This window comes from Helianthus annuus, chromosome 14, assembly GCF_002127325.2.
Source record: "Helianthus annuus cultivar XRQ/B chromosome 14, HanXRQr2.0-SUNRISE, whole genome shotgun sequence".
NCBI classification, from domain to species: domain Eukaryota; kingdom Viridiplantae; phylum Streptophyta; class Magnoliopsida; order Asterales; family Asteraceae; genus Helianthus; species Helianthus annuus.
This window is the reverse complement of record NC_035446.2, coordinates 64,379,350-64,399,710: the sequence shown is the minus strand read 5'-3', so window position 1 is coordinate 64,399,710 and position 20,361 is coordinate 64,379,350. Positions and strand designations below refer to the sequence as shown.

At 37.5% G+C, this 20,361-nt stretch overlaps 1 long non-coding RNA gene across 1 annotated transcript; it reads right to left on the bottom strand.

Moving 5' to 3' along the window:
* Positions 1-691: 691 nt before the first annotated feature.
* On the bottom strand, positions 692-1,121 carry LOC110905473. Its single transcript, XR_002573153.2, has 2 exons — positions 876-1,121; positions 692-755 (listed from the first exon to the last, which is right to left on the bottom strand). It is a non-coding gene; the product is annotated as an uncharacterized LOC110905473 (long non-coding RNA).
* Positions 1,122-20,361: the final 19,240 nt, after the last annotated feature.

Below are 20,361 nucleotides of genomic sequence, written 5' to 3'. Positions count from 1 at the left end.
ATTGGCACAAAACTAGACAATTATATAATTGGTAAATTCTCATAGTGATCAAGTGCAAATTAGATGTGGATTCTTGTTTTAGAAACATCACCTACTCACCCTTTAATTTGCTAAATAGCCTCCACTATCAACTACTCCAATCTCAACATATTTAGGACAATTTTCACTAAATTGATTATTGGATATTATTATTATTATTATTATTATTATTATTATTATTATTATTATTATTATTATTATTATCATTATTATTTTATTTTCTTACTAATATTATTTTTTTAAGGAAAATTGGTATTTAATAAACCAACCTTTAACCAGTTGGTAAATAATAATCCAACCTACAGAATTGGTATATAATAATCTTACCTATCAACATGTTGGTACTCGATGAACTTCTGTTAACTTTTTTTAACTGAAGTTAGTTTTTAAGTTTTATTTATTACACAAACAGTCCCTGTAGTTATAAGTTACTAGTTTTAAGTTTTATTTATTACACAAATAGTCCCTGTAGTTATAAAAAATCATAAAAATCCTAAAAATCAAAAATCACAACAGTTTAAACTCAAGCCATCACTATTCACAAAATTTATCAGTTAAAAATCAATTCAATCAAATCATCCACATAATATCATCTTCTACAATCAACAAATCCGTAAACATAAACACAGATCTACAAATCAAAATTACTCTGTCGTTCAAGCTCTCGAGGTATTCAATCTTCTTCTCGAGCGCCAATCCACGTGATTTCGCATCGCCTGCAAACATCCACAAATCAAATCTAACTTTAAAAACAATCAATCAATTGAAACTGTATGAACAATTAGCGATGAAACCCTAGGTTGTGGTGGCGATCAAATTGGGGGAATTTGTGGTACCTTTGGTGTGATCGAATGAAGATGATGAGAAATGATCTTGCGGGAGAACATCAGGAGTCGCCATTGATTGGAATTTGAGTGATTGTTGAAGCTGAAAGTTGTTTGAATGTTTGGGGAATCTGAGCCCTAAAAATGAGGGAATTGGGGGAATATGCTGTGATGCGATGCAGTCGTGTGCGGGATGCCGGGATGCTTCTTGTTTATCTACAGGTAGGGGTGAGCGTTTCACGGTTCCGACCCGCAAGAACCTTGAACCACAAGAACCGTTTGTAATTTTAATTAGAATGTATGATTTTTTTATAACTACGGGGACTATTTGTGTAATAAATAAAACTTAAAACTAGTAACTTATAACTACAGGGACTGTTTGTGTAATAAATAAAACTTAAAAACTAACTTCAGTTAAAAAAAAATTAACAGAAGTTCATTGAGTACCAACATGTTGATAGGTAGGATTATTATATACCAATTCTGTAGGTTTGATTATTATTTACCAACTGGTTAAAGGTTGGTTTATTAAATACCAATTTTCCTTTTTTTAAATCTTTTTATGGTTTTCTCAACTTTGACCAATTTGATCAGTCAAACTCTTTGAAAATGCAATTAAAGTTTCATTAGGATTCTATGGTTGGAAGCAATTTAATATGCATTTACAACTATCCAAAACACTTGTTGCCCAACTTGACCACAGTTTTACAGGTTTAACGTTTTCCTTTTATTTATTTATTCTAGGGCTCAAAATCACCATATTTCATTAACACTAAAATCAAGCTCCGCTTTTTTCGGTAGAAATCTTCATCCAAAATCAATTTTTCAGTCATCTTAGCAATTTATAATTTACAATTAAGATCGACGACATAGTTTATGTATATGAAACTAAATACATATCGCTTGCAGTTAAAAAAAACAAAAGTAATATCTGGAAAAACTAATACCTATTATGAAAAGGAAAATTGGTTTTTAATAAACCAACCTTTGTCCCGTTGGTAAATAATAATCTTACCTACGTAATTGGTATACAATAATCCTACCTATCAACATGTTGGTACTCAATGAACTTTCGTTAATTTTTTTTAACTGAAGTTAATTTTTAAGTTTTATTTATTACACAAAAAGTCCCTATAGTTGTAATTTACTAGTTTTAACTATTTTATAAAACCAAAAAACCTTAAGGGACTGTAATTTACTAGTTTTAAAATAGTTAAAACTAGTAAATTACAACTACAGGGACTGTTTGTGTAATAAATAAAACTTAAAAACTAACTTCAGTTAAAAAAAATTAACGGAAGTTCATTGAGTACCAACATGTTGATAGGTAGGATTATTATATACCAATTACGTAGGTAAGATTATTATTTACCAACGGGACAAAGGTTGGTTTATTAAAAACAAATTTTCCTTATGGAAAATCTTTAACACGGAATTAGGCTATAGGGTGTGGTCATGACCCTCATAACCACCATGACCCTCCATATTAGTGCCATGTAACTCATCTTTAATCCACCATCCAAAACCACTACCCTAAGAGTCTGGTCATGACACAAACCATTAGCCCTTATTTATTATTTTTGTCAAAACAAAAAGGAAATGATTTGTTGAAAAATGGAAAGGAGGACCAGGGTTGCCATGGTTTAATCCATGCATACCATGGTGGATCAATCAAAGGGGTGGTGTAGCCTTCCATTCATATTCCTAGTTGGCAAATCATGTCTCAACCATGATCCCCACACCCTATAGCCTTACAAATTCATCATACATTTTAAAAGTAAACTCTAGAGACATGTTAGACTAAGGTAGTTATTCTAAGGTACAACTAGTTGACTAATAAAACCTGCTCAGTTAGTATAACTAAATTAAACGATTGCTTACCATTTAACACGTGCTAGTGATAAATAATTCAACTACAGTTAAAACTAAAACATATTATAATATAGACAAATTTAATAAGAAATGAATTGTAATTAATATAATATAATATAAATATTTTAATATAGACAAATGAAGGATTTGTACTAGAACTTGTGTGAGTTTGTCAGTTCGATTCCCGAGCCAATCGGGTTTTCGTCCTATCGCGTATTACGCTAGAGAATTCTATTCTTGTGGTGGCACAACGCCTCTCAAGCGGCACCAACGGTCTGATTTACCGAAGGAACGTCCAAAAAAAGCCAAACTTCGAAGCTAGCGTGAACCCGATTAAGACAACATAGTCTTGCCAAAGTGAGACAATAAGATGCTCTCCGATTTGAAGAGTGTGGTAACCTTATATATATATATATATATATATATATATATATATATATATATATATATAGAGTGGGGATCCTACGGAAAGTGTGTTTTTCCTAAAAAGTGTAAAAAGTCATAAAACACAATAATTTCAGGCATAAAACACACTAAAACTCACAAATAATAGAATGAATATTACTAGAACACCATATTCAAACTCTAATAGTCCATAAAAACTTCAAACACACCATCGTAGAACTATGAATATAAAACACACAATGCTAAATAACATAAAACACAATAATATTTGTCATTCCACAATCAGAGCCTTAACATCTAAAACACAACACAAAACCCACATACATGATGTTTTAGTAATCTTCATCATATTATTTGTGGGTTTTTGGTGTGTTTTATGGTTGACATTATGGCGTTTTATGACTTTTTACACTTTTTAGAAAATTTGGACTTTCTGGCCAACTCCTATCCTATATATATAGGGGGCTGCTTGAATGAAAACCACCTCGAGTTGTAAGAACCGCGAGAACTACACCCTACGGGTGGGCGTTCACCATGATTTTTTTTACAACTAGATGTGTGTATTATAAACACAGCCGTAAAAAAAAATTTAAACGCCGCGGCCAAGGGGGTAGTTTTTTACACCACAAGTTTGGTGTTTTTAATTTTTTTTCTTTTTTCTTTTTTTTTCACCAAACTTGTGGTGTAAAAAACTACCCCCTCGGCCGCGGCGTTTAAAATTTTTTTTTTTACGGCTGTGTTTATAATACACACATCTAGTTGTAAAAAAAAATCATGGTGAACGCCCACCCGTGGGGTGTAGTTCTCGCGGTTCTTACAACTCGGGGTGGTTTTCATTCTAGCGGCTCCCTATATTATCATTTTAAAAAAATAAATAACTTTTCAAACATTTCCCATTTCTCCATACGTTATCATTTTAAAACAAAAATGGCACCATAAGATCACAAATTTTCTTATCTTTCATTCAAGTACATTCGAGCATATTTTGTATGACATAAAAAAAGATTTATGGTGTCGTCTTGTTTTCAACACTATTATTATAGTAGTGCACATGTGCAATATAACATGTACTACAATTGCATTACATGCTTAAAATTAGCTTTTTGAGTCTAGTTTAGCTTTTAGGGTTAGTTTTTTTGGAGGTTTAGGATTAGGATTAGGTTTTTGGGTGGGGGGGTTTAGGTTTTGGTGGGGGGAGGGGGGGTGGGATGAGGGGTTTAGGTTTTTTTTCGGGTTTATGTTTAGGGTTTAGTTTTAGGTTTTTGGGGGGTGGGGGGGTTAGGCTTTTGGTGGGAGGGTGAATTTAGGTTTTTTTTGGGGGGGTGGGTGGGTGGGGGTTTAGGTTTTTTCCGGTTTATGTTTAGGGTTTAGTTTTAGGTTTTTGGGGGGTGGGGGTGGAGGGGTTTAGGTTTTTGGGAGGTGGGGGGGTTAGGCTTTTGGTGGGATGGTGAATTTAGGTTTTTAGGGGGTGGAGGTGGGGGGGTTTAGGTTTTTGGGGGGTGTCGGTGGGGGGTTGGTTAAGTGGTTTAGGCTTTCCGTATTAGTGCACATGTGCAGTACAACAATTTTTTTTTTTTGAAAATTTTTTCCATACATAAAAAGTAGCGATTTTTCTTTAAAAAATTGTAAAAAAAAAAAATTGGTATTTTTTTAGATTTTTTTAGTTAGTTTTTTAGTTTTCTCATTTAAACTAGTTTTCTCATGATCCATCCCCTATATATATATATATATAGGGAGGGACTCATGCGAGAACCACCCTTATTATGAGAACCTTGAGAACCAATGTGAACACAACCTAAAATAGCTAAAAAAAACCTAAAAAAACATAAAAAAACCTAACCCCCACCCCCCCTCCCCAAAAAACCTAAACCCCCCCCCCCCAAAAAAAAAAAAAAAAAACTAACCCCCCCCTCCCCCCCCCCCAAAGCTAAATGCTAAAAACTAAAGCCCCCAAAAAAACCTAAATCCCCCCCCCCCAAAAAAAAACCTAAACCCCCCTCCCCCACCCCCAAAAACCTAAACCCCCCCCCCCCACCCACCCCCAAGCTAAAATGCTAAAAACTAAACCCCCAAAAAACCTAAAAAAATAAAAAAAAATCTATTTTTTTTTAATATTTTTTATGCTCAAATCGCTACTTTTAGTGGGCAAAAAAAAATTTTTTTTTTTGGCTTCGAAAAGTAGTAATTTTTATATAAAAAATATTTAAAAAAAAATTTTTGTATGATTTTTAGCTATTTTTAGGTATTTTTGGTGTGTTCATATTGGTTCTTGCGGTTCTCACAATAAGAGGTGGTTCTCGCATGATCTTCTCCCTATATATATATATATATATATATATATATATATATATATATATATATAGGGAGAGGATCATGATAAAACTAAATATAAATGAAAAAACTAGAAAACTAACTAAAATCCACTAAAAAGAAGGAGGAGGGAGACTTTTAATGAAGGAGGGGGACTTTTAATGAAAGAGGGGTAAAACTGGAAAAAAAAATATATAACTTTTCAAACATTTCTCATTTCTCCATACGTTATCATTTTAAAACAAAAATGACACCATAAGATCACAAATTTTCTTATCTTTCAATTAAGTATATTCGAGCATATTTTTTATGACACAAAAAAAGATTTATGGTGTCGTCTTGTTTTCAACACTATTATTATAGTAGTGCACATGTGCAATATAACATGTACTACAATTGCATTACATGCTTAAAATTAGTTTTTTGAGTCTAGTTTAGCTTTTAGGGTTAGTTTTTTTGGAGGTTTAGGATTAGGATTAGGTTTTTGGGTGGGGGGGAGGGGGTTTAGGTTTTTTTTTTTTTTTTTTTTTTTTTTGGGGGGGGGGGGGTTTAGGTTTTTTTTCGGGTTTATGTTTAGGGTTTAGTTTTAGGTTTTTGGGGGTGGGGGGGTTTAGGTTTTTGGGGGGTGGGGGAGGGGGGTTTAGGTTTTTTTTTGGGGGGGGGGGGTGGGGTGGGGGGGTTTAGGTTTTTTTTGGGTTTATGTTTAGGGTTTAGTTTTAGGTTTTTGGGGGGTGGGGGGGTTTAGGTTTTTTTTTGGGGGGGGGGGGTTAGGCTTTTGGTGGGAGGGTGACTTTAGGTTTTTGGGGGTGGGGTGAGGGGGTTTAGGTTTTTTGGGGGGGTGGGTGGGGGGTGGGTTAAGTGGTTTATTCTTTCCGTATTAGTGCACATGTGCAGTACAACAAAAGTTTTTTTTTTTTTTTTTTTTTTTGAAAATTTTTTTCTATACATAAAAAGTAGCGATTTTTCTTTAAAAAATTGTAAAAAAAAAAATTGGTATTTTTTTAGGTTTTTTTAGTTAGTTTTTTGGTTTTCTCATTTAAACTAGTTTTCTCATTATCCATCCCCTATATATATATATATATATAGGGTAAGGCTCATGCCCACCCTTATTGCGAGAACCACAAGAACCAATACGAACAAAAAATAAAATCTAAAAAAAATCAAAAAAGCACTCAAAAACGAATCTTGACCAGAAACATTAGTTTCAAATCGAATTCTTGAAATCGTTTAACCGAACTTACTCTTGAGATTAGCGAACAGGTTCTCGTCAATGAATCTTGACGTCTCCGGTCCACCATGTCCGTCATAGACGCCGAAATTTATACCTTCTTCGGTGATAGTTTAGAACCAAAACAGACCAATTACGAAATTTATACCTTCTTCGATGAACACGGATAACCCGACATTCGTTGCTTTCAACATTGCATTTTCATCCTTGGTAGAAAGCAAGAAATTTTCTGGCTTGAGATCCCTATGCATGACAACCAGTCCTCCTTTAGTAAATATCCAAAAAAAAAAAAAAAAAAAAACCTAATCTCTAAAAAAGAATAAAAGAAGTGTGTCCCCATTTGGTACCCACAAGTCACAATTTCCAGCTTGCTTAAACATTTTCTTTTCAAGTCTTGACATAAATGATTTTGATATATCACCCCCATGGAAACCAAAACATGTTGCATTTTGGTCTGGTCCAGTTCTGAAAAAGCTAACTCCCCTTTTAAGTCTTACCCTTTAGCTGGTTTTTCAAAATCCATTTGTCTAACTTGATAAGCCCCATTCGGCCACCTTACCGTATGAAAAAAACCAGATGACGTTATAAATAAGTTAAAAATATAAATCAAGTTCTCTTAACTAATATCATGGTAATTTGATCCAATAAACCATGGTGATTTTGCTAATGGGTCTTAAAATAAAGGGGGTACTTTGACCCTTTTCTCAAGGAAAAAGATATTTGATACCCTTTTTTAAGATGGCAGTGGGAACTCTTTGTAGGCTCCAAAACATAGTGCTAGTCCCATAACCCCTAGAGGCGCCACCTTATACATGTTTTTTACCGCCTGACATTTTTTTTAAAACCACGGTTATATCAGTAAAAGAACAATACTTAAAGCCAAATAGATAGTAAAAATCCAAACTTACCTATGAGTTATTTTGGTGTTAGTGCAAGACATCATTTGCAAGCTCTGCAAAAGGGAACTGAATTATTTATTTTTACAATAAGTTAAAGAAACCGGCATTATGTGATGATGTTTTACCAGATGACTACTGAGAAGTTCTTTTTCCACCGCCCAATTTATTCATATCACCGTCTTTTTCTGAAAAAACACACATAAACACCTTGCCATTTCTCATCACATGGGCCTCGTTAACTTGTTGCCCATCGTTGACAATTTAAGATAATATAAGGACCAATTAAACTTATAATTTCATCCGAATTATAAAAAAAATATCAATGTTTAATCAAAGTAGGTTGTAACTGAGCAGATCTAGACCAAAAAAGGTCTCGGTAGTAAATAAAGCTTATTTGGTTGAATGTACATATGATCTCAGTAGTAAATTAGTTAGATTTATACATGTTTTTAAGATAGGGTTGCAAATAAAGCTTATTTGGTTAAATTAGAGCATTCACATCCAAAGAACCAAATTCTGTGTGGGGTGTTTTTAAAATATAAAAAGTATAAAAATTGGTTGTGAGTGGAGGAGAGAGAAAATGTTACTGTTCATCTGTATATTTGAGGGGAGACTGTTCACCCCCTATAATTTTTTAATATATTTTGAAAGTGGTTGTGAGTGGAGGAGAGAGAAAACGTAATGATAAAGGTATAAAAAATATTATTTAATTGAAAGGGAGAGAAAAAATGTAGTGTTTTTTAGTGTAATTTAGGGTGAAGCTTGAGATTTCCGACCGGGGAGTCGGAAGTCACCGGACCTAAAATTATACCTTAAAAATTATAAAACCGGGGGGTCGAAAACGTATATATCTAAAAAATTCGATACGAAACGTACATACATAACACTATTGAGCGAAAAGTTCGGGGGGTCGGGCGCCCCTCCCGGCCCCTTCAAAGCTACGCCCATGTTGGTACGGCAGGACGCTTCATAAACAGGCTCTCCATTAATAAACTGGGTTAACACAAAATAAATAACAGATTTGTTAGCAATAATCATAATGACATATATGGAGCATAAGCTTAAATTGCATATTGGGATCACATGGCTTGTGGTAAATCCTGAACAAATTGCAAGACCATCTCTATCACAAATTCCAAGTTTTTGATTGTACTTATAGCTGAACAACATCAACACCAAAAGCTGCAAACAAATCGGTTAAAATATAGTGAAATAATGAAGAATGATAAAAAATACGTGTGTGATGATTTTATACCTATAGAAGGAACTCCGTACATCTCGAATAAAAGTTCAGCAATTTTACTACGCGAGTGTACAGGGTTGCATGCGCATTCGGTAATGCGGATGGGATGATTAATTTGTTCTGCCATCAATGACAGAAAAACAAACAATCTGTCAGCAAATGAAACATGTTACATTTAATGACAAGCACAAAATAGGTATGAAAATGTACCGGAGCTTCATCTGCACCCAATCTATATAATGCAAAGTTGAGAATCTACAAGGGAATAAAACAAAGGCTATAGAAGTCATTAACCATAAGATAAGGTGACAAACATTACACAATGTAAAACATTCAACCCGGGAATATGCAATGCCAAGTAAAGTTAGCTACTATAGTGTTTTAGCTGCATCACATAAATCAGATTAGGAAAAAAAAAAGAAACTCTTTTAAGTAAATGGGTCAAACCATCAAACAGAACAGGTCGTGGATTGGCCTTCTTAAATGTCACACCCCCAAAAATTCCACCATGTGGAGTATCACCGCTTAGAGGCGTGACGTGACCAGGATCGAGCCGCCAGTCATATTGAATAACGTAATTAAGTAAATAAAACCAACCGCAATACAATTGGTGACCAAAGTAAAGTCACCGACTTTAAGTTAACAGCGGAAGCATAAAACGTAAGTCCAAAACATAAGTTCGTAGTTCATAAGTTTTATGACCCAAAACATAAGTTCCATAAGTTTATAAAGTTAAATTATTAAGCACGGGACATGACAGTCCGCATCCCACAACGACCTTCTCCTCGTGCAGGCTCCATAAGCGTCTAGCGACCTGTAAGGCATGTAACAACGAGTCAACAACAAAGTTGAGTGAGTTCACGGTTGGTTGTTTAGTTTTAAGTTGTTTCCGAAAACATGGTTTGTCTTTCGTTGGCTTATTTGCCGTGGGGGATTACCCCATAGTTGAAAGTATGATTAACCAGTTCCTTCTTTATTACCCAAACCATATCCATAATCAGTGGGGGCTTCCCCATGTGAACCACTAGACCATTAAGATATCGACAACTGACGAACAATAGTTGTGCCCTACGTCAATGTCTATCATCATTGACAGTTTGCCATAGTCCATTAGTACACGCCCATCCGACTGGCGCGGTGTGAGGTTTGTTAAACCTAATAGCGCTATTAATTAATGACCCGCTCGAGATTGGCCTCGGCGATTAAGTCGATATAAATTGAGGGACTTCATGATAGAGTTTTATCTAGTAAGTTTTAAGGTTGTTGTCCTACCCAAGGAGGACGAACGTACGTATTCTACCCAAGGAGAATACGCAGGATTAATATTGGCATCCTACCTACGGAGGATGGCCGTACATATCCTACCCAAGGAGGATATGTAGGTTCCGTTTTAATTCTTTAACCCATTCCCAAACCACCGGGAATCCCATGCCTTGTAGAAAGTGTGAACTCACCTCGGTTTGCTCGTTAGATTAATTACTCAAATAATCAGGAAATCAAGCACGTCCTAATAAGGTACAGATAACAATCAGTTTCTCATGCATAACACGTGTCCTACGTATGGTTTATCTACTCATTACTTCTATCACATACCACACAATTCAAATGTCAATTTACTTTGTTACGTTATATTATTTTACCCTAAAATAATATAACTATCTCACAAAATAAACAAGTATTCACACAAATATTCTAGTATAAAATATATATTCTAAATATATATTTATCCATTTTACCTGTAAAAATCAACCTCCGATACTTTGTATTTTGTAACAAAACTCATGGTGAAGTTTATTTTGGAAAACAAAGTTAAAACATACTTGTTAGAAAAATAATTTCTAAGTGTGGGAATTTTTAGAAAATTTCGTCAGAGTTTCCTTTGTAAATGGAGGTGTCCATGCTAATAAGCATATCATTTTCTTTGCCGAAAACCAATCAAACAATCAACAACAATTTACTAAGAGCAAACTATTCCAATTACAAACCAACATGAACTTGATGTTTCGTAAAAACGCGTAGTAACTTGGTATGGCGTTTAGTGGACTTAGTTACCTTTCAAAGTGTATTTATTTCTTTAAAAATCATCTTATTAAAAGGAGTTAAGTGTTTACAACTTGTAAACAATTTTTACAAAATTTAACCTTTTGAACTCTTCTTGAAATAAAATGTTTCTACACTTGTTTCACTTCCAAAAATGTTGTAAGTGTATGTAATAGTCATGTCTTTCCAAAAATCGCTTCTTGAACTTGGTTCATTTAGAAAAGTCTTTTGTAGAACCAGGATCTACATGATTACCAACTTATTTTGTTTAAGAAAATTATTTTCATTAAGTTCATATTTAACTAGAAGATGATTATCTCATGAAACATAATATCATCTCCTAATCTTGTTAAGTCATGTTTCTAATCATCACTTAACAAGCTCCATATGGTGATTAGCATTACATAACCAAGAATCATCATACAATCAACAATATATTCACTACAACATTCCTTTAACAACATTTCATCTTTGTGCAAACTTCATGTAAAGCTTTATGTTCATCATCTTAGTTCTTGTTCTTTAGTGTTTTAAACATACTAGTCATACAACAAATTTTAATCATAAAAACAAGATGAACAAGAGTTTAACAAGGACTTACTACTAGCACAAAAGCTAGGGATGAATCTTTAGTGAAAAGATGAAGAAGATGATGATGAAAAGCAAGAAACAAAGCTCCTTGAAGTTCCACAAGTTGCAAGCTTTCTTGAATCACCTTATAGTCTTGAATGAAGCTTAAGGATGGATGAAGATGGTTGAGATATGGTGGAGGTGGTGGCAGGTATGGTGAGCCGAGAGGAGAGGGAGAGATGAGTGAGAGAGAGGTGTGATTTAGTGGAAGATATGAAAGTGATGTGAAGGATCTCTTATGATCTTCCACCATACTTATAAGGATTCTAAAATATTAGATATAATCTAATAGGTAAGGTGGTGAAAATATGGTGGCTCCCTTGGGACCGAATTCGGTTATGGGGGGGGGGCTTGATGTAAAATTTTGACTAAGTTTGTAAACATTATTTAGTTTCCAAGTATATGTTTACATATATTAGTTACTTGATATTTAGTGGGTGTTAGGGTGTTCGGGGATCATGACTAGTCAAGAAATAATTAAACAATGTGTTTGGCAAAATTTCGGTGTCCCGGGTAATGTCCGGTTGTTCGGTTGGATACCGTTCCGTTAAAGTGTTTAATTATTCCGTAAAATGTCTTTTATATATATTTTTGTAACACTTTTAATTCCCGGTACTTAGGAAAACATTCAGAACCATTTAGTCAATTTTTCTGTACAAGACTAGTACGTTAACAAGCACATGTAAATATGATGCAGTAATCATAGAACAGTTAAGTAATTCAACACCGTCATCAAGCACTTTAATTAACATTAATAAATCGTACGGATACATGTAATTATGAGGGTTGTCACATTCTCCCCCTGTTAAGAAAATTCCGTCCCAAAATTTAGCACGTGGTTACTGAGGAAGCTAGTTAAGTTGCGTGGTTTCCTGGTTTTCCTGGGGTGTCACATCATCCCCCCGTTGATTTAGAATTCCGTCCCAAAATTCTGCAGTAGCTTCAGTCTCAGTAGTGGTTGCACTTTACTTAAACAACTGGGGATACTTGAGTTTCATTTGGTCTTCTCGTTCCCAGGTATACTCTGGGCGACGACGGGAATTCCAACGAACTCGAACAAGAGGTATTCTGGTACGCTTGAGAATGTTAACATCTCGATCAGTAATCTCAACTGGTTCCTCAACGAATCGCAACTGGTCGTCGATTGTGAGCTCCTTTAAGGGAACTATGAGGGTCTCATCTCAGAGACACTTCTTCAGATTTGACACATGGAAAACATTGTGAACCCCGCTAAGTTCTGCCGGTAGATTCAGCTTGTTGGCCACCTTGCCAATTTTCTCAATGATTTCGAACGGTCCGACGTAACGCGGATTGAGTTTGCCTCGTTTGCCAAAACAAACTACACCCTTCCAAGGTGAGACTTTTAGTAGCACTCGGTCCCCAACCTGGAACTCGAGTGGCTTTCTTCGCTTATCAGCATTGTTTTTCTAACGGTCACGAGCTACCGCCATTCGCTGTCGTATCTGAGCAATCCTTTCGGTTGTATCCACTACAAGTTCTGGGCCTGTGATTTGGCTGTCACCAACTTCTGCCCAACAGAGAGGTGATCGACACTTCCGTCCATACAATGCCTCGAACGGAGTAGCCTGGATGCTGGTGTGGTAACTGTTGTTATACGAAAACTCCACTAACGGGAGGTGTCTTTCCCAGCCATTACCAAAATCGATTACACATGCCCTAAGCATGTCTTCAAGGGTTTGGATGGTGCGTTCAGATTGCCCATCCGTCTGTGGATGATATGCCGTGCTCATGTCTAATCGAGAACCAAAGGATTTGTGCATAGCTTGCCACAACTCAGATGTAAAACATGAGTCACGATCAGAAATGATGGAGGTTGGCACTCCGTGCCTTGATACTACTTCCTTTAGATAGATGTCTGCTAGGGTAGAAAACTTATCCGTTTCCTTTATAGCCAGAAAGTGTGCAGATTTGGTCAGTCGATCCACGATCACCCAAATGGTATCATTCCCGCGTTGAGATCTAGGCAGGCCAGTAACGAAATCCATGGAAATTTGCTCCCATTTCCATGTCGGGATTTCTGGTTGTTGAAGTAGGCCTGATGGTTTCTGATATTCGGTCTTGACTCTCGCACAAGTTAAACATTTACTGACGTAGGTTGCTATGTGGGCTTTCATGCTGGGCCACCAGTATGTAGTCTTGAGATCATGGTACATCTTATCCGAACCAGGATGTACTGAATAACGAGACTTGTGCGCTTCGTCCATCACATGCTCGCGTAAGTCTTCGTAAAGGGGAACCCAGATGCGCCCGTTAACATAGTAGGTGCCGTCTTCCTTTTGTTCTAGCCGCTGCCTCGATCCTTGTAAGGACTCAGCCCTGATGTTCTCTGCTTTCAACGCTTCAATCTGAGCATATCGTATTTGGGCAGGAAGACTACAGTGAATGGTGAGTTGTAACGCGCGTACACGCTTAGGTATAGTATCCTTTCGACTGAGGGCGTCAGCCATAACATTGGCCTTGCCCGGATGATACTTGATCGCACATTCGTAATCATTCAAGAGTTCGACCCATCGACGTTGTCGCATGTTTAACTCCTTTTGCTTAAAGATATGCTCGAGACTCCTGTGATCGGTGTAGATGGTGCATTTGGTACCGTACAGGTAATGTCTCCATATCTTAAGTACGAAAACAACTGCTCCCAATTCCAGGTCGTGCGTGGTGTAGTTCCTTTCGTGAACTTTAAGTTGGCGCGATGCGTAGGCAATGACCTTGTCATGTTGCATCAACACGCAACCAAGTCTTTGGATGGAAGCGTCACAATAAACCACAAAATCATCTGTGCCTTCAGGCAATGAGAGGATAGGCGTGCTACAAAGTCTATCTTTTAAGTGCTGAAATACGGATTCTTGTGCATCACCCCAACGATATGTGACACCCTTCTGAGTTAGTGAGGTGAGAGGTTGCGCAATCTTTGAGAAATCTTTGATAAACCTTCTGTAATATCCTGCCAAGCCCAAGAATTGGCGGATTTCTGTTGGTGTACAGGGTGCGAGCCAGTTCTTGATTGAGTCAACCTTGGATGGATCCACATGAATTCCATCCTTGTTTACCACGTGGCCTAGAAAGTGGACTTCGCGAAGCCAGAAGTCACATTTCGAAAATTTGGCGTATAACTGCTCTGCTCGAAGAAGTTCCAGAATAAGTCGTAGATGCTGCTCATGTTCCTCCTGACTCTTAGAATAGATCAGGATATCGTCGATGAAAACAATAACAAACTTATCCAGGTAAGGTTTGCACACTCTGTTCATGAGGTCCATGAAGACTGCAGGTGTAGTCGTCAATCCGAAAGGCATAACCAGAAACTCGTAATGGCCGTAACGAGTTCTGAATGCTGTCTTGGAGACGTCCTCCTCTCGGACTCTCAGCTGATGGTATCCCGATCTCAAATCAATCTTAGAGAAATAACTCGACCCTTGCAACTGGTCGAACAAGCCATCAATGCGTGGAAGGGGATAACGATTCTTCACGGTCACCTTGTTGAGTTCGCGGTAGTCAATACACATTCTGAAGGTACCGTCTATCTTCCTCACAAATAACACTGGAGCTCCCTAGGGCGAAGAGCTAGGACGTATGAAACCCTTTTCCAAGAGTTCTTGTAGTTGTGTGGATAGTTCTTCAAGTTCTGATGGGGCTAGACGATAAGGTGCTCGAGCTATGGGCGCTGCTCCAGGAGCTAGCTCGATTTGGAACTCAACTTGTCGATGAGGCGGAAGACCACGTAATTCCTCAGGAAATACCTTAGGAAAATCACGTACAATAGGTATGTCTTCTATCTTCCTTTCTTCCGAGGATGTATCAGAAACAAGGGCTAGAATAGCAGTGTGGCCCTTTCGCAAACACTTCTGGGCCTTAAGGAAAGAGATAATGCCCACAACAGCACCACTCTTGTCGCCATGAGTTACGAGGGGTTCTTTACCAGGACGAGGGATGCGGACAATCTTCTCGTTGCAAAGAGTTTCCGCTTGCTGATGAGATAACCAATCCATCCCGATAACAACGTCGAAACTACCCAGAATGATAGGAATAAGATCGATAGAGAAGGTCTGACCAGCTAGGACGAGGTTACAGCCCTTAACTATGTGTGTGGCTTCAAGACTTTTACCGTTTGCTATTTCTACCGTATGTTTGATGTTCAGAAGTGTTGGAGTGCGCTTAAGCATTTTGCTAACTTTTAAGGACACATAACTAGTATTGGCACCTGAATCAAATAAAACAGTAACAAAGAAGTCATCCAGAAGAAACTTACCCATCACAACGTTGGGATCGTTCCTTGCATCACCCTGACCAATCACGAAGGCACGACCTCGGGCGCCATTGCCATTATGATTACCCCCGTTGTTTCCTCCATTGTTGCCTCCATTGTTGTTCCCGTTTCCTTGGTTGTTATTGTTCTGATTCTGGTTCAGCTAGGGGCAGTTCCTCTTAAAGTGGCCTTCAGCTCCACACTGAAAGCATCCTTTATTGCCATGCTGTTGCTGTTGCTGGTGGTTCTGTGGAGCTTGTTGTTGTTGTTGTTGACGATTCTGATTCGCAGGACGTGGGCTCCTGCAATCCTTGGCTTCATGACCCAGCTTGTTGCATCTCAGACAACGACCCTTGTGGCACTGCCTGCTTTGATGCTTGTTGCACCGGTTGCACTTGGGGTGGTTCCCTCGATATCCACCCTGCCGTTGACTACCAGAAGATTGCTGACCAGGACTCTGGTGGTCATCAATCTTTCGCTACTGGGACTGAGACTGAACTGAAGTAGAACCCTTGCCCGAATTTCCATCCCACTTGCGCTTGTTATCATTGGGAGCATCAGAACTAGTGGCGCTAATACGCTTGGGCAGCCTGTTCTGCTCAACTGCCTAATCAGTGAGACGATGAGCCAACCGAATGACTTGTTGAATGGTGCCAAGATTAGCTAAGGTCACGTGGCTTTGAATTTCTGGCACCAAACCCTTAAGGTACAGCTGGATACGCTTGATAGGAGGATCCACCATAGTGGGACACAAGATAGCTAGTTTGTTCGACCTCTTTGTGTATGCTTCGATCTCAGACCCCGTCATCTTCAAATTGAAAAATTCCACCTCTAGCTTGTGGATGTCGTCACGACTACAGTACTCCTCTTTGATCAATTCTTTGAAGTCGTTCCATGGGGTGGCATTAGCAACCGCCAGCCCAAGCAATTGAACCTGTGCTTTCCACCAGGTTAACGCAGCACCTTCAAGCGTTCCAGTAGCAAATTTCACCCTACGATCTTCAGGGCATTCACACATCTCGAAAACAGACTCAAGCTTCTCGAACCAGTGAAGAAGGCCTACAGCTCCTTTTGTGCCACTAAAAGTACTAGGTCGGCAATCCATGAATGTTTTGAACATGCACACAGGAGGCTGAGCATGTTGACCTGTTGCACGAGAATAAAAGACAAGGTTAAGCACGAGGGTTGGTTTGCGAAGGTAGGATCTAAACGTCCTAAGATGGGTTGATATGGCAGGTTATACCTCCTCCAGGGACAGCTGCGAGTGCCTCAGCAACTCGTTCAATGATCAAAGTCGTCAACTGGGCTTGGGTTAGGTTGATACATCCTCCGCGTCCGTTCATGATCTTCACAACGAAGCAACGTAAGTGAGAAAAGTGTCGCGAAAGTGCATAAGTGTGGGACGACAGTAGAGAGTAAGCACACAAGGTTCAAATAGCAATTATCACGTTAATTGATGCACAGTGTGAACTATCTAACCGACAATATAAACATAATTCATACCACCTATTGTGTCGAGTCTTGCACGTGGAGCGAAGCGTCGTTTTCGATCGTTTGAACACTGTACAGATTATAGTCTGGTTTTATCAAAAAGCTTTTCCCTTTTTAAAACCAAGTTCACTATAACCAATGGCTCTGATACCAATCTGTCACACCCCCCAAAATTCCACCATGCGGAGTATCACTGCTTGGAGGCGTGACGTGACCAGGATCAAGCCACCAATCATATTGAACAACGTAATTAAGTATATAAAACCAACCGCAATACAATTGGTGACCAAAGTAAAGTAACCGACTTTAAGTTAACAGCGGAAGCATAAAACGTAAGTCCAAAACATAAGTTCGTAGTTCATAAGTTTTACGACCCAAAACATAAGTTCCATAAGTTTATAAAGTTAAATTATTAAGCACGGGACATGACAGTCCGCATTCCACAACGACCTTCTCCTCGTGCAGGCTCCATAAGCGTCTAGCGACCTGTAAGGCATGTAACAACGAGTCAACAACAAAGTCGAGTGCGTTCACGGTTGTATGTTTAGTTTTAAGTTGTTTCCGAAAACATGGTTTGTCTTTCATTGGCTTATTTGCCGTGGGGGATTACCCCATAGTTGAAAATATGATTAACCAGTTCCTTCTTTATTACCCAAACCATATCCATAATCAGTGAGGGCTTCCTCATGTGAACCACTAGACCGTTAAGATATCGACAACTGACGAACAATAGTTGTGCCCTACGTCAACGTCTATCATCATTGACAGTTTGCCATAGTCCATTAGTACACGCCCGTCTGACTGGCACGGTGTGAGGTTTGTTAAACCTAATAGCGCTATTAACTAATGACCCGCTCGCCATTGGCCTCGACGATTAAGTCGATATAAATTGAGGGACTTCATGATAGAGTTTTGTCTAGTAAGTTTTATGGTTGTTGTCCTACCCAAGGAGGACGAACGTACGTATTCTAGCCAAGGAGAATACGCAGGATCAATATTGGCATCCTACCTATGGAGGATGGCCGTACATATCCTACCCAAGGAAGATATGTAGGTTCCGTTTTAATTCTTAACCCATTCCCAAACCACCGGGAATCCCATGCCTTGTAGAAAGTGTGAACTCGCCTCGGTTTGCTCGGTTAGATTAATTACTCAAATAATCAGGAAATCAAGCACGTCCTAATAAGGTACAGATAATAATCAGTTTCTCATGCATAACACGTGTCCTACGTATGGTTTATCTACTCATTACTTCTATCACATACCACACAATTCAAATGTCAAGTTACTTTGTTAAGTTATATTATTTTACCCTAAAATAATATAACTATCTCACAAAATAAACAAGTATTCACACAAATATTCTAGTATAAAATATATATTCTAAATATATATTTATCCATTTTACCTGTAAAAATCAATCTCCGATACTTTGTATTTTGTAACAAAACTCATGGTGAAGTTTATTTTGGAAAACAAAGTTAAAACATACTTGTTAGAAAAATAATTTCTAAGTGTTGGAATTTTTAGAAAATTTCGCCAGAGTTTCCTTTGTAAATGGAGGTGTCCATGCTAATAAGCATATCATTTTCTTTTCCGAAAACCAATCAAACAATTAACAACAATTTACTAAGAGCAAACTATTCCAATTACAAACCAACATGAACTTGATGTTTTGTAAAAACGCGTAGTAACTTGGTATGGCGTTTAGTGGACTTATTACCTTTCAAAGTGTATTTATTTCTTTAAAAATCATCTTATTAAAAGGAGTTAAGTGTTTACTACTTGTAAACAATTTTTACAAAATTTAACCTTTTGAACTCTTCTTGAAATAAAATGTTTCTACACTTGTTTCACTTCCAAAAATGGTGTAAGTGTATGTAATAGTCATGTCTTTCCAAAAATCGCTTCTTGAACTTGGTTCATTTAGAAAAGTCTTTTGTAGAACCCGGATCTACATGATTACCAACTTATTTTGTTTAAGAAAATTATTTTCATCAAGTTCATATTTAACTAGAAGATGATTATCTCATGAAACATAATATCATCTCCTAATCTTGTTAAGTCATGTTTCTAATCATCACTTAACAAGCTCCATATGGTGATTAGCATTACATAACCAAGAATCATCATACAATCAACAATATATTCTCTACAACATTCTTTTAACAACATTTCATCTTTGTGCAAACTTCATGTAAAGCTTTATGTTCATCATCTTAGTTCTTGTTCTTTAGTGTTTTAAACATACTAGTCTTACTACAACTTTTAATCATAAAAACAAGATGAACAAGAGTTTAACAAGGACTTACTACAGGCACAAAAGCTAGGGATGAATCTTTAGTGAAAAGAAGATGATGGTGAAAAGCAAGAAACAAAGCTCCTTGAAGTTCCACAAGTTGCAAGCTTCCTTGAATCACCTTATAGTCTTGAATGAAGCTTAAGGATGGATGAAGATGGTTGAGATATGGTGGAGGTGGTGGCGGGTATGGTGAGCCGAGAGGAGAGGGAGAGATGAGTGAGAGAGAGGTGTGATCTAGTGGAAGATATGAAAGTGATGTGAAGGATCTCTTATGATCTTCCACCATACTTATAAGGATTCTACAATATTTTGGCAAGGATCTCAAGTAACAAATCAAGTAAAATATTAGATATAATCTAATAGGTAAGGTGGTGAAAATATGGTGGGTCCCTTGGGACCGAATTCGGTTATGGGGGGGGGGGGGGCTTGATGTAAAATTTTGACTAAGTTTGTAAACATTATTTAGTTTCCAAGTATATGTTTACATATATTAGTTACTTGATATTTAGTGGGTGTTAGGGTGTTCGGGGATCACGACTAGTCAAGAAATAATTAAACAATGTGTTTGGCAAAATTTCGGTGTCCCGGGTAATGTCCGCTTGTTCGGTTGGATACCGTTCCGTTAAAATGTTTACTTATTCCGTAAAGTGTCTTTTATATATATTTTTGTAACACTTTTAATTCCCGGTACTTAGGAAAACATTCAGGACCATTTAGTCAATTTTTCTGTACAAGACTAGTACGTTAACAAGCACATGTAAGTATGATGCAGTAATCATAGAACAGTTAAGTAATTCAACACCGTCATCAAGCA